Source organism: Lissotriton vulgaris, chromosome 3_2, assembly GCF_964263255.1.
Source record: "Lissotriton vulgaris chromosome 3_2, aLisVul1.2, whole genome shotgun sequence".
NCBI classification, from domain to species: Eukaryota; Metazoa; Chordata; class Amphibia; order Caudata; family Salamandridae; genus Lissotriton; species Lissotriton vulgaris.
Window position 1 is genome coordinate 48,481,412 of NC_141690.1, and position 12,879 is coordinate 48,494,290.

A 12,879-nucleotide genomic window follows, 5' to 3' on the forward strand; every position below is an offset into this window, starting at 1 on the left:
TAGGATGTGCTCGGTATTCTGGTGTCTTAGCTAAATGCAAACAAGCATTGGCATAGGCAATAGGTCTCGCCTTTGGGACCTTATTAGTGTCTAGCCATGCAATGGTTGATATTGTTGCACCAAGGATATTGTGCTGCATAACTAAATACTTATAAGGTCCCAATAGCGAGACCTATTGTCTATGCCAATGCTTGTTTTGTTAGGCACGGAGAGATTTGCCCAGAATAACAGGATGTTCAGTGTCATTTCAGAGACTCAAACCCAGTTCCCCAGATTCGAGGTTGATCGCCCTACTGTTAGGCCAACTCCTCTCCCCAATTACCCTGCTGACAGTGCAGATTGCATCTTCTCTTGCACTGGTGACAGTTCACACTGTTGATACTGGAGATTTTGCCTCCAGGTGCACCGGTGATAGTGCATTTTTTGCTTCTCCATGCACTGGTAACAGGGCAGATTTTGCCTCCACATGCACTGGTGACGCTACGGAGTGCTTCTCCACATACACTGACAAAAGAGGTAACCGCATTGTGTCTTAAAAGGGGAAGTGAGTGGAGGTGGCACGTGCCTTCAGTGTTCTATGTTGGGTCCAGCACTGCACCATGAGGTTATTCGCTGCAAAACGATTCTTTTTCTTGGCTTGTCTAGCGTCTCCATCGGACAATGGTAACATCCCTGATTGCAGGCACACCTTTTGGTTCTTGAAAATCAAGACTCCTTTTTATTTTATCAGTATGATGTTTATTGCAAAGTTCATCAGTTGTTATATATCAATCTTTTCATACATATAAATCCATGAAGTTAAACTTATAACTGCTGCAATGTGCGCCAGTGCATTTCGGGCTTAAGAGCCCTTCATCTGGGAGCTCTAAAATGTAAAATATAACTATAAGCCACATGGCATACTGTCATGACATACAGTGAACTCATAATGCATATGTAAATAACATCTACATCAACATGAGTGAAAATAACTTCATGGATTTATATGTATGAAAAGAATGATATATAACAACTGATGAACTTTGCAATAAATCCCATACTGATGAAATAAAAAGGAGTCTTGATTTTCAAGAACCAAAAGGTGTGCCCACAATCAGGGATGTTACCATTGTCCGATGGTAACACTTTCTTGTTATATTTAACTGACGTGTTAGGACCGACACGCCACCTGTAGGAGCACCCAACCACAGAAACTTTTGATCAACTTTTTTGTACCTTTGGATACAACAAGGGTGTGCACCACCCTACCAACAGTTTGTGTCATTTCATATTCTCCGCCCTACCCAGGAGGATAGCACCCCACTAACACAGAATGCAATACGAAGAAATTACAAGATCTACAGAAGCTAAAGCTGACACTCTTGATTTTGATGATGATGCTATGGCTCGCATTTATGCTCTCATAAATTAAGATATAACTCAACATACCACCAGCCGCACTAGGGAACAATGTACCAGGCAACTACTCTATCTTTCCAAACGCGAAATTAACTAGAAACTCCATGCTAGTACCTTACTCAGATAGCATCGAGCACTACAAATACCCAGGGGCTTACGGATACCGCTCAAACCTTTCCTTTGTAAATATTCTAAGTCTTTTCAAGAGAAATGGAATGCAATATTAAATAAATGCAGCCTTGACCTAATTCTACTTATAGTGGAAGAATTGTCTCACATCCTTACTGAACTCAACAAAGAAATAAAAGAGATTGAAAAGGAACTCACAGATATGATACCTACTGAGGAGTGGTCTAAGATACTTGAAGATATTAAAGTTCAACTTGACAAACACTCAAGAGAGATCAACGATAGAAAGATAAGGAAGTATAGGAGAGATACCCTAGACTACAAGTTGGGCGAGGTTTACACGTGGGCAGACGTGTACGCCCAACGGAGAAGAAACACACCTTTTAACCAACAAACTGATACATCCTCATCCGGTAGCGATATGTCGAACAGACCACTGAGAAGAGTGATTCCACCCACACAAGACCCCATTCATACAGAACAATCCACACCACAAGCAACTGGCACATTAACATCGGTGCCTTTTTTAGGCCAAGGCCAAGGAGACAGAGACGACCCCGGCAGGGTACTAGAAAAAGAAAAAGAGAAAGGACATCCCAGCACCAGGAGCACAGTACCGAAGAAAGACAAGAAGAAAAACACTTAGTGATTAACATCTCAAAGACTTATCTTAAGCCACACAAAATGAAGCTATTGTCTTGAGGCACATCGTTTATTCCCACCACCGAAACTAACCACTTGGAGTTGGAAGTTAGTACCTTTAAATTTACACATAAGCTTCGATTAAGACACTTTTTTGATAACGTACTCCCATCTATTCCACAAAAACCGGATCAATTGAAAGGGCTACGACCGCATAGTTTTTACCAAGCATCTACCAGTCACAAGTGCATTGACCTTTTTGAGAACCTGGTAAGACAGGACCTGGATACGTTGAAGAAAATTGCCAACAATGATGACATCAAATGTATAAAAGCAGACAAATGGGGCGCCCTTGTTATTGTCGACACTGAGTTGTACCAGAGGAAGATCTTTGATCACATCAACGATGGACAGACTTATATGAAGTTGGCCAATAATCCCACTATCCAATTTAAAGACATGCTGACTGATATTGTGAAGAGAGCCCACGAGGAGGGACAATTGATGAAAGAACTAGAAAATATCTGTTAAAAGAATATCCAAAAAGCCCTACTATTCACATGACACCAAAGATCCACAAGAGCTTTTAGAAACCCCCTTTTAGACCGATTGTGTCGACGAGAGGATCCTTACATGAACCAGTTGGCAAGTTTCTAGACAGATACATGCCACCAATTGTCAAGAAAATGACAAGCTACGTGCAAGACACTACAGACTTTCTAGTTAAACTAGCACAAGTTACCATTGATGAAGGTGAACACCTGACATTATGCACTGCGGATGTTAAATCTCTATATACATCGATCCCCCACGATGGTGGAATTGAGGCAATGGAAAAAGCTATTGTTGAAAGCGACATAGAGCCGGCAATGCAAAAATTTCTGATGGAACTTATGATTTTTTACACTTTATCAAAGATATTTTGAACATGACAATGAGAGTTATTTACAGCTATCTGGTACCTCAATGGGGAATTGTGCTGCGCCCATGTAGTACCATGGAGTACCACAGGGCTCCATCCTGAGCCCATTGTTCTTTAACCTTTACCTTAGACCCCTGGCTGATTTAGCTGACAGGTCAGGACTCACTCTCATGACATACTCAGATGACTCTCAAATCATCTTCTCATTGTCAGAGTCAAACCCAATTGCCCCATCCCGTCTCAAACAGGGGCTCCAAAATATCTTCAGCTGGATGTCTACAAACCAGCTGAAGTTACACGGAGACAAAACCAAAGTCCTCCTCTTGGGAAAAAACAAAGACCTATGGAATGCCGCTCATCGGCCCTCCGAGCTAGGTAACATCCCCACCCCTGCTACCCACGTAAGAAATCTGGGGGTTACAATCGCCAATGCCCTATCGATGAAGCAACAAGCAAAGAAAGTGGTAGGCCTATGTTTCACCATCATGAAATGGTTGAAAAAAATCCTATGGATGCTGCCCGTTGCAACTCAAAAGACCGTAGTCAATGCACTCATCACATCTCGTCTTGACTACGGCAACATTATCTATCTGGGCTCAAATCAAGCTGTCATTAAACGTCTACAACTGGTCCAAAACTCGGCTGCAAGACTACTTTGCAAAATCCCAAAAACTGCCAGTGTGTCGAAACATCTGAATGACCTACATTGGCTCAGGGTAGAAAACCGCATCAGGTTCAAAGCCCTGAGCTATATGTTTAGGATCAAAACCTGCACCCCACAAAAATATCTGCAATCCCTAGCGACCCCATACATCCCGGGAAGAGAACTGCGCTCCCAGACCGCAGCAAACTTTACGACCCCTAGGTTCAAACTAGCGAGAATGGGAGGTAGATCCCTCTCTGTCCTAGGGCCCACTCTCTGGAACAAACTCCCCCCCCCCCCCATATTCGCAAGGAAGAAAACTATGTCAGATTCAGAAAGAACATAAAGACCTGGCTATTCCAGAAATAAACATACTGACCTAATTTACCCCTTACTTCTGTTCATCGGTAAGTCATCGGCGCCGGGAAACCCTTTTTGGGTAGCTGTGCGCCATACAAGTGTAAAAAATAAAATAACAAAAAATGTACGCTAATATATTTATGCAACAATATGAGGATATGAATATTTATGGCAACCCTAATTGGACCAACAATTTTTAATTATGTGTACGTTGTATTGTTGACGTATTCATCATTTGGACCAACACCAAAGAAAAATTACGAGAATCACTCCGATCGTTGAATGAGATCAGTGATCGCATACAATTTACCTGGGAGATTGACGATAAAACCATCACTTTCCTAGATGTTAAAATTAACCTCACCGCCACTGGGCTTGAGACTGACCTACACCGTAAAAAGACTGACAGGAACAATACTTTACATTACACCAGCTTCCACCAATCGTCACTGAAAAACCACTTACCATTTTCCCAAATGTTGCGAGTTAAAAGAATAGTATCGGATGTTACATTAACTAGTGATCGACTAGAGGAAATGGGCAAAAGATTCATTGACAGAGGTTATCCAGGTCCCCTCATTGAACAAGCCAAAGCACGAACATCTCTGATCCAGAGAGAGCAACTTCTTGCTAGAACACACAAACCTAAAGAACACAGGATGGTTCTGGTATCGAAATTCTCTACCATGAGTTCAACTTACAAGAAAATCATTCTAAAATATTGGCCGATTCTAAGCATGGAACCTGACTTTGGCACAGCTTTTAAAAACCCGCCGATATTTGCACACACCAGAAATGCTAACATCAAAGAAATACTCACCAAGAAGACCATAAAACCAGGACAAGCAAAAGGCACAAGGCCTTGTTTGAAATGTAATATTTGCCATAACGTCATCTGTGGTAATACAGTCACTCACCCAATGAAAGGTTACAATATCAAACTGCAAGTAAACGCCACATGCGATACTTCAAATGTGGTGTATCTCATAAAATGCCCATATGGTAAGCCTTACATCGGCAAGACTGAGCGGAAGATTAAGATTCGCATAAATGAACATAAGTCGAACATACGTACCAAAAACGCTAAATCCAACATTGCGATTCACTTCAATGAGGCACGCCATAACATTTCACAACTGAAATTCATGATCCTGGAAGCCGTTAATAAATGGGAAAATATGGACAATAACAAGTACCTACTGCAGCGAGAAATGGCATGGATTTTTAAATTACAAACCATGAAGCCATTTGGATTAAATGACCGTCTTGAATTTTCATGCTTTAATTGAAGATACCTCTTGTGGGGTATATCATGTCAGATACAAAGTCCTTTTAGTGCAGTGGTAACTGCACTTGTCACATATTTAGTTTTGTATTTATAATTTTTATATAGCCTTCTTGATTATATGTGCACCAGTTGTGTTATTAGTATTCATGTTACTGTTTAACCTGTCACATACTCATAGGAGCTTCCTTCACTCTCTCCCCCCTTTACACACTTCAATATGGCCGTCGTGCACTGGGTTGCACCAGTCCTTTCTCGATGCCGTTTCCACACTAGTCACACACCACTCTAATATGGCCGCCTATGATGGAAGGGAATAGTCCTTTTATTATGTTTACCTAGTCGAACGCGTTATCTGCTAAGCGTCAGGATCTATCTTGAGCATGATTGTTTGACCGTCACGCTGTTGGCACATCTTTTCCAGTACGTTTTGTGCTTCTTAGCCTCTCGAACTGACACGTGAAAACTTTCTTTAGCCCGTACTATTGGTGGGCATTGACAGTCTTTCGTGCTTTTTTACAGAACACGCTTACGCTCTACCTATATCGACTTGTTGTAAGTCCTTGAACTTCCTATCCCCCACTATGATGAACCGAATTCACCTTTTATCTATTTTTGACACATCGCTTTCACCGTGTGATTAATGGCATTGTTTTTCACTACCGTTTCGAACGTCGAGCACTCCTAGCAATCACGGCACATATACTGACCCCCCGCCTTAGTGTGGATGAGCGCGTAAACTGTTTGCATGCTGACACTCGTTCTTGACACTCCATGGGAAGTCCGTGCACACCCGTTATTTTCGTTATTGTCGTATTTCATTTTAAGGGTTTCTGTGCACCCTCGTCTTACCATACTGTTAAGCACTATTCAATGAGACACCGTTTACACACAAATGTTATTTACATATGCATTATGAGTTAAAAGTATGTCATGACAGTATGCCATGTGGCTTATAGCTATATTTTACATTTTAGAGCTCCCAGATGAAGGGCTCTTAAGCCCAAAATGCATTGGAGCACATTGGAGCAGATATAAGTTTGATACATCAACATGAGTGAAAATAACTTCATGGATTTATATGTATGAAAAGAATGATATATAACAACTGATGAACTTTGCAATAAACCCCATACTGATGAAATAAAAAGGAGTCTTGATTTTCAAGAACCAAAAGGTGTACCCGCAATCAGGGATGTTACCATTGTCCAATGGTAACACTTTCTTGTTATATTTAACTGACGTGTTAGGACGGACACGCCACCTGTAGGAGCACCCAACCACAGAAACTTTTGATCAACTTTTTTGTACCTTTGGATACAACAAGGGTGTGCACCATTCTACCAACAGTTTGTGTCATTGTCTAGCATTTCACCATCACCCGTCAATTCCAGTGTGTGTGTGTGTGTGCGTGTACACATAGAGCTGTGTCACAAAGAGGGCGTCCATGCACTGAGTCAACATGGGAATAGAGGACTACAAAAGTGTGCCGGGCAGCTGGGATCAGTCCGTTGATTGCCACAAGCAAGTCACTCATTGACTACGACAAACTTCTTCCCAAAAGTGGCCATAGAGACAGAAGTGCACATTCTCCAGAGCGCTCTAAAGCAAAGTGCAGACCACCCTCCCCGAAGGCAGCTGAGCGCAGGGCCAGAGCTGGCTAATACATCAGCACCAGACAGCCTTGTGCCAAGGACAGGTGAACAGCGATTTGTTTCGTTGACACCACGGCTCACCCTGTCAAAATGTGTCCAGCGTGGGCCCAGCAGGCAGAGGTCCATGTCAGATAATCAGGAAAGGCATTGACTGAATTACTGTCTTCTAGCTTCTGTGTTTACATTCCTCTTGTGTGTCTGCCCAGTAAATTATGCTGAATCTCCCCCCTCCCCCCACATTGTAATGCTCTACTGTAGGCAAACATGTATTCGAAGAGACAGCTGGAGATCTGTGGCTGGACGAGTGCCCAGTGCATTGTGATGCGCTCTGTCAAGAGGCCAGCAGAGATGCAATCTCTGGCTTCACACCTAGTCAGTCTTGGCACCTTCATGGTGGTGGCGAGCACCATGGAAGTGGTGGTGAAGTAGTGTGGCTCACTGGTTAGAGGCGGCAGACCCGAGAGCAGAGGACGGCCCGGGACCAGGGTTCGATTCCCGGCGCGGCAGGTTTCTGGACCAGGGTCAGCGGACTCGATAATTCTCTCGCCTCGGTGCCCACTCTGATCAGCGATCACACTCGGCAACTCTGGGCATTAGCTTGCCTCATCTTCACTAACGGCCCCACCAGACCGCCGGGGATGCCTGGCCTCACCCTGGAGATACCCATTAAGGGACCATCTCTCAGGGAAGCCAGGAAGGGTTTCGCAGCGGTCGAAGCGCCTTGGGACCCTACGGGTAAGTAGTGCGCTATATAAATGCCAATACACAATACACATGGAATGGTGCCGAGCCCCTGATAGTGAGGGCAGCTACAGCCACTTCCTGCCTGGGCTCTGAGGCTCCATTCATCTTTGTTAAATGAGACCCTGGCAAATGAGATGGTACAGTGCCTATGAGGCTTATGAGATAGTACAGTGCCTACAAGGCATATGAGATGGTATAGGGCCTACTTCTGGATCTGGGGAGCCAGCTGAGTGTGCCTTGGCATAAGAGACGGTATAGCGCCTACAAGGCATATCATCTGGTATAGTGCCTACCAGCCATATTCAATGATATAGTGGACTCAGGATCTTAGTCCGCATCAATACTTCACCAAGCTGAGTGAGCCTTGGCATATGAGAGAGGGTATAGTGTCTACAAGTCACATGAGACAGTAAAGTGCCTACATCAGGACCTGTTGAACCAGGAGTCTTGGGTTATCATAACTTATCAGCTCCGTTTCAAGGCTTCACCAGACTTAGTGAGCATGGATATACGAGAGGGTATAGCTCCTACAAGGCATATCAGAAGGTATGGTGCCTGCAAGGCATATAAGATGGTACAGTCCCTAAAAGGCATATGAGAGGGTATATTGCCTACATCTGCACCTGGGGAAACAGGAGACTCAGGATCTCAGCCCCTCTTCAAGAATTCACCAAGCTGAGTGAGCCTGGGCATAAGAGATGGTACAGAACCTACAAGGCTTATGAGATGGTACAGTGGCTACAAGCCATATTAGATGGTATAGTGCTTAAATCCGGACCTGGGGAACCAGGAGACTCGGGATCTCAGCCCGCTTCAAGACTCCACTAGCCTTAGTGAGTGTGGGCATATGAGAGGGTATATTGCCTACATCCAGACCTGTGGACCAAAGAGACGTGGGTTCTCAGCCCTGCTTCAAGACTACACCAGCCTTAGTGAGCATGTGCATATGAGAGGGTAGAGTGCCTACAAGGCATATGAGATGGTATAGTACCTACATACAGACCTGTGGACCCAGAAGATGTGGGTTCTCAGCCCTGCTTCAAGACTTCACCAAACTGAGTGACCCTGGGCAAATCACCTTATTTCCCGTGCCTCAGGTTCCTCACCTGCCATAATCGTGAGTGCTTGTAAATGACTTAGCCACAGTGTAACGGGTCAGACCAAAATTGCACACTTAGGATTTCTGCTGACATTTCGAAGAACCACTAACATCCAAGGCTACTGATCCCAAAGGGGCCATTTGGTACGTGCAGTCACCTATCGGAGACTACATGCCCCCTATTGTCTGGGTTCGGTGTTTATTCCCCACTTCTCATAGGACAGCTTAGTGGGATAACTGACTGCTGTAGTTTCTGTTCAAAGCTCAGAGAAGCCTATCTGTATACTGTGGAGGCTACCCCAGACTTACAGCAAATATAGGGTCAAAAAGGGAACAGTTATGATTTTCTAATGCTGGAGAGCATAATACGTACAAATCAAAGCAATCTGAAGGGAAGAGCTTTACAATAAAGTATGCGTTACCATAGTTTTTGTTATTATTCTAATGAACCTCTAAGGGACAATTTTTTTGCATAATTCTGCCATATCCTTCCAACCCAGTGCTGGAAATTAACAGGGAATTTAACTAATCACATATGCCTCAAAGTATGTTTCTCACATGAATTTATTGTATCAGCTCATTTGGTTGAAAAGCAGCATCAGCCTTCTAGAATTTGAGCCTGTGTCTTACAGGATGAACAGGAGTAAACCATGCAGCACATGCAGCACACCACTAAGCCAACATACCTGCACATGTATATTGTGATATCTACATTCTTAGCAAAGAAAAACAAGCGTGCGCGCGCCTCGGGTTAAAAGTGGGAGGGTTGAGGGGAGTGCGGCCGAAAGCACACAAAGCGTTTCCCTCACGAGAGCGAGTCAGGGACACCATGTGTTTGCAAGTTAATTACAAAGATATGGTGTCAAAGCTTGCTCCCACAGGGGAACTGCCAAATGTGCACGCGTTGCCATTGAAAGCAATGCAACGTGTGCACGTTTTTGGGACACAAACTGTGTCCATGGCTAAAGATCTTTTTCCTATGCAGTGTATGCAGGCTGCGTAGGCGAGATCTAAAAAGTCAGATTACTTGGTAACAAGAGCAGTGCAAAAGAGGACGCCTTAAATTGACTTTCTGAATACAAACCATTTTTCAAACTTCCTTAATAAAAATAGATATAGGGCCTCTTTAAGAGTTTGTAAGGCCCAGTAGCGTAGCTAGACCTTTGGCCACCCTTGACGGTCCCTGCTTTTGAGGCCCGCAGTAGCAACATGAAAGTGGGGTTCTGGTGATTCCCAAGTTTGCCACCCTGCAATGGCTGCCGGTAAGGGCGGGGGGGAGACATCCACCCCCAACACCTGTGCCACCCAGGATGGACCCCCCGCTCTCCCCCTTGCTGCGCCACTGGTGGGACCTGATACTCTGCCACATATGTGGCTTATATTCTGCTTTGTGATTACAGCCCGTGGCAAGAGCTACTAACTACTTTTAGATGGAGGATCCCGTCCCCCTTACTCTAAATGAGGTCCTTAGTCAGCAGAAGTCTCACTTAATATTGTGACTGAGGTAGCCTACTGGATCCAGAGCTAAAACTGGTGATGTTGTGTGAGGACATCAGTTTAAACTCCCCAATCTCCCCTTTTTATCTTGGTTTTCAACTTGAAATGTTTGATCTGTGCCTTGAGGTGACTCCTTACAGTGACACCAATCCTGGAGTGCCTGTAAAAAAGTACTTTTCAGTTGCATATTGCCTACTCTGCTGTAGTGGGACCGCAAGTAATTTGTTAGGGAACTGCCACTAAGATCTGTGCAATTAGTCCTATCTCTCTTTACAAGTCCTCAGCTGTCAGTTTTAGACAGGGCGTCCGTCGGAGATATCTGCTGAGAACATTGTGAAATGGAATATGACATGACCTGAGTTTGTCATCAAGCTGCAGTCAAACTGCCAAAAGTCTAAACAGAATCCCTGGAGAAAACAATTCATTCACTCGTACCACTTGTAATCACTGGTCACAAACTAATTTATACCGTTTGTGACCAGTGATTACAAGTGGTACGAGTGAATGAATTGTTTTCTCCAGGGATTCTGTTTAGACTTTTGTCTGTAGCACCCTGTTCCCTGGAACTTGTGGGGTCTTCTCTCTTCGTGTTGACTGCAGTCAAACTGCTACAGCATTTTCTGCACAATCATGCCTTTGTTGATTAAAACCGGTACTTGACGAATCATTTGAATCTCTATTGCGGTGAATGCCAGAAACAATAACATAAGATCCTAAATGTGATTTGTCCTTCGGACATATGGAATATTTTCTGCTAATTCGCACTACAGTGTCTGACTGGAATTAGTTATTTACCTAAAGCCATTTTGCATCTTTTTCGCACTAGTCTAGAGAAAGAGACCTTGTGCACACCCCTCCTTGAGACTACTGTGCAGCAAACTTTAACGGGCCTCCACAATTATCATGAAGAATGGATCCAGCTCTATCGATTCAATCTGAGGCCCATCTTCATTCCAATACTACTTTACCAATTGCACAAGGTAGAGGACTGGAAGGAAAAAGCACAAGCTGGGTGGAACGAAGAGCTGATCAGCCTTCCTTGCCTTCCAGAGCACATAACTAACTAAAAATGAGCTACTAGTAATAATTAGTTCACCATGGCACCTGACTCAGAACCTACCAGCAAATATTACATGAACTCTGCTTGAAGTTAGTGAAAAGCTAGGTTTGTAGTTGACCAGCACAGTTTCCCTAGTTTCCACACGGGTACATTTCGAGAGTAAATCCATGCCACCAATGTTTACAACACTGCATCAAATATGGGTGCACTGATGGTAACATGTGACGAATCTCCTCAGGTATTTATTTATTCATTTTATTGTTTTATAGAGTGCAAACTTGACCTGTTAGGGTATCAGAGCTCTTTACAGGGAATCATAGCAGTGTACAATAGGCAAGGAATCCCATTAAGGGTAGAGAACACGTGTGTACAGTTTACATTTAAGTACTCAAGATAAGGCTCCAGGTTTCTCCTTGAGATAGCTTGGTACTCCAAAGGGAGGCGCTGGTCAGTAGTTGGTCAGGGTGTCTGTGTCAGTGGGAGGCTGCATTTAGAAAAGGAATTTACCCATAAGGAAGGTTTAGGCCTCCTTTTTGAAACGTGCCAGAGAAGGGATTCTTCTGATGGCGGGCAGGAGAGAGTTTCATATTCTTGGAGAGGCTCCAGAGAAAGCCTGGTTGAATTTTTTTTTATTTTCCTGGAACCGTGCAGGTTGGAGTAAGAGGTCTCCGGCAGACCGGGAGTTTCTGATTCCCCTGGATACCACATGTTTCTGTGTGAGATAAGCAGGGGAGTTTGAGTATGAAGCCTTGTGTGTGATGCAAGCCAGTTTGAGTTGTTTTCTGGCCTCAAGGGGAAGCCAGTTCAAAGCTTTCAGGTGTGGAGAGATATGGTCAAATTTGTTTGAGCTTGTGAGAAGTCTGGCGGCAGCGTTAAGGCAGGCTTTTAAGGGTGCCAGGGAGATCTTGAGTAGAACAGCCATACTCCAGTTTGGAGATTACTAGCGCTTGGACTGCACTTTTTAGGTCGACAGTGTCGAGGAAGGGTTTAATTTTCCTAAGTTAGCTCAGGTAGAATCTGGCTGATTTGGCCATCGAGTTGAGGATTATTCCCAGAGATTTTGCTGAGTCCACGACGGTCGATGGACATTCTAAGGCTGTGATAGCCTTGATCCATATCTGCATATTGGGACTGGTTTGTGGAGGGGAAATTAGGAGAAATTCAGTTTTCTTAGCATTGAGTTTAAGTTGATTGGAGCTGTGCCAATGGATGGGTAATTTCAGGGCCTCATTCGGGGAGAGAATCTCCTCATGAGAAGAGGCTTTGATGTAGAGCTAAGTGTTGTCAGCATACATATGGTAGAAGATATTCGCTTTGCGTAGTACTTCGGCAAATGGTTCAAGGTAAAGGTTGAAGAGGGTAGGGGACAGATTTGATCCTAGCGGGACTCTGACCTTGACCGGAGAGGGAGCAGATAGGTTGCCTTTGATTAGGAATCACTGCGA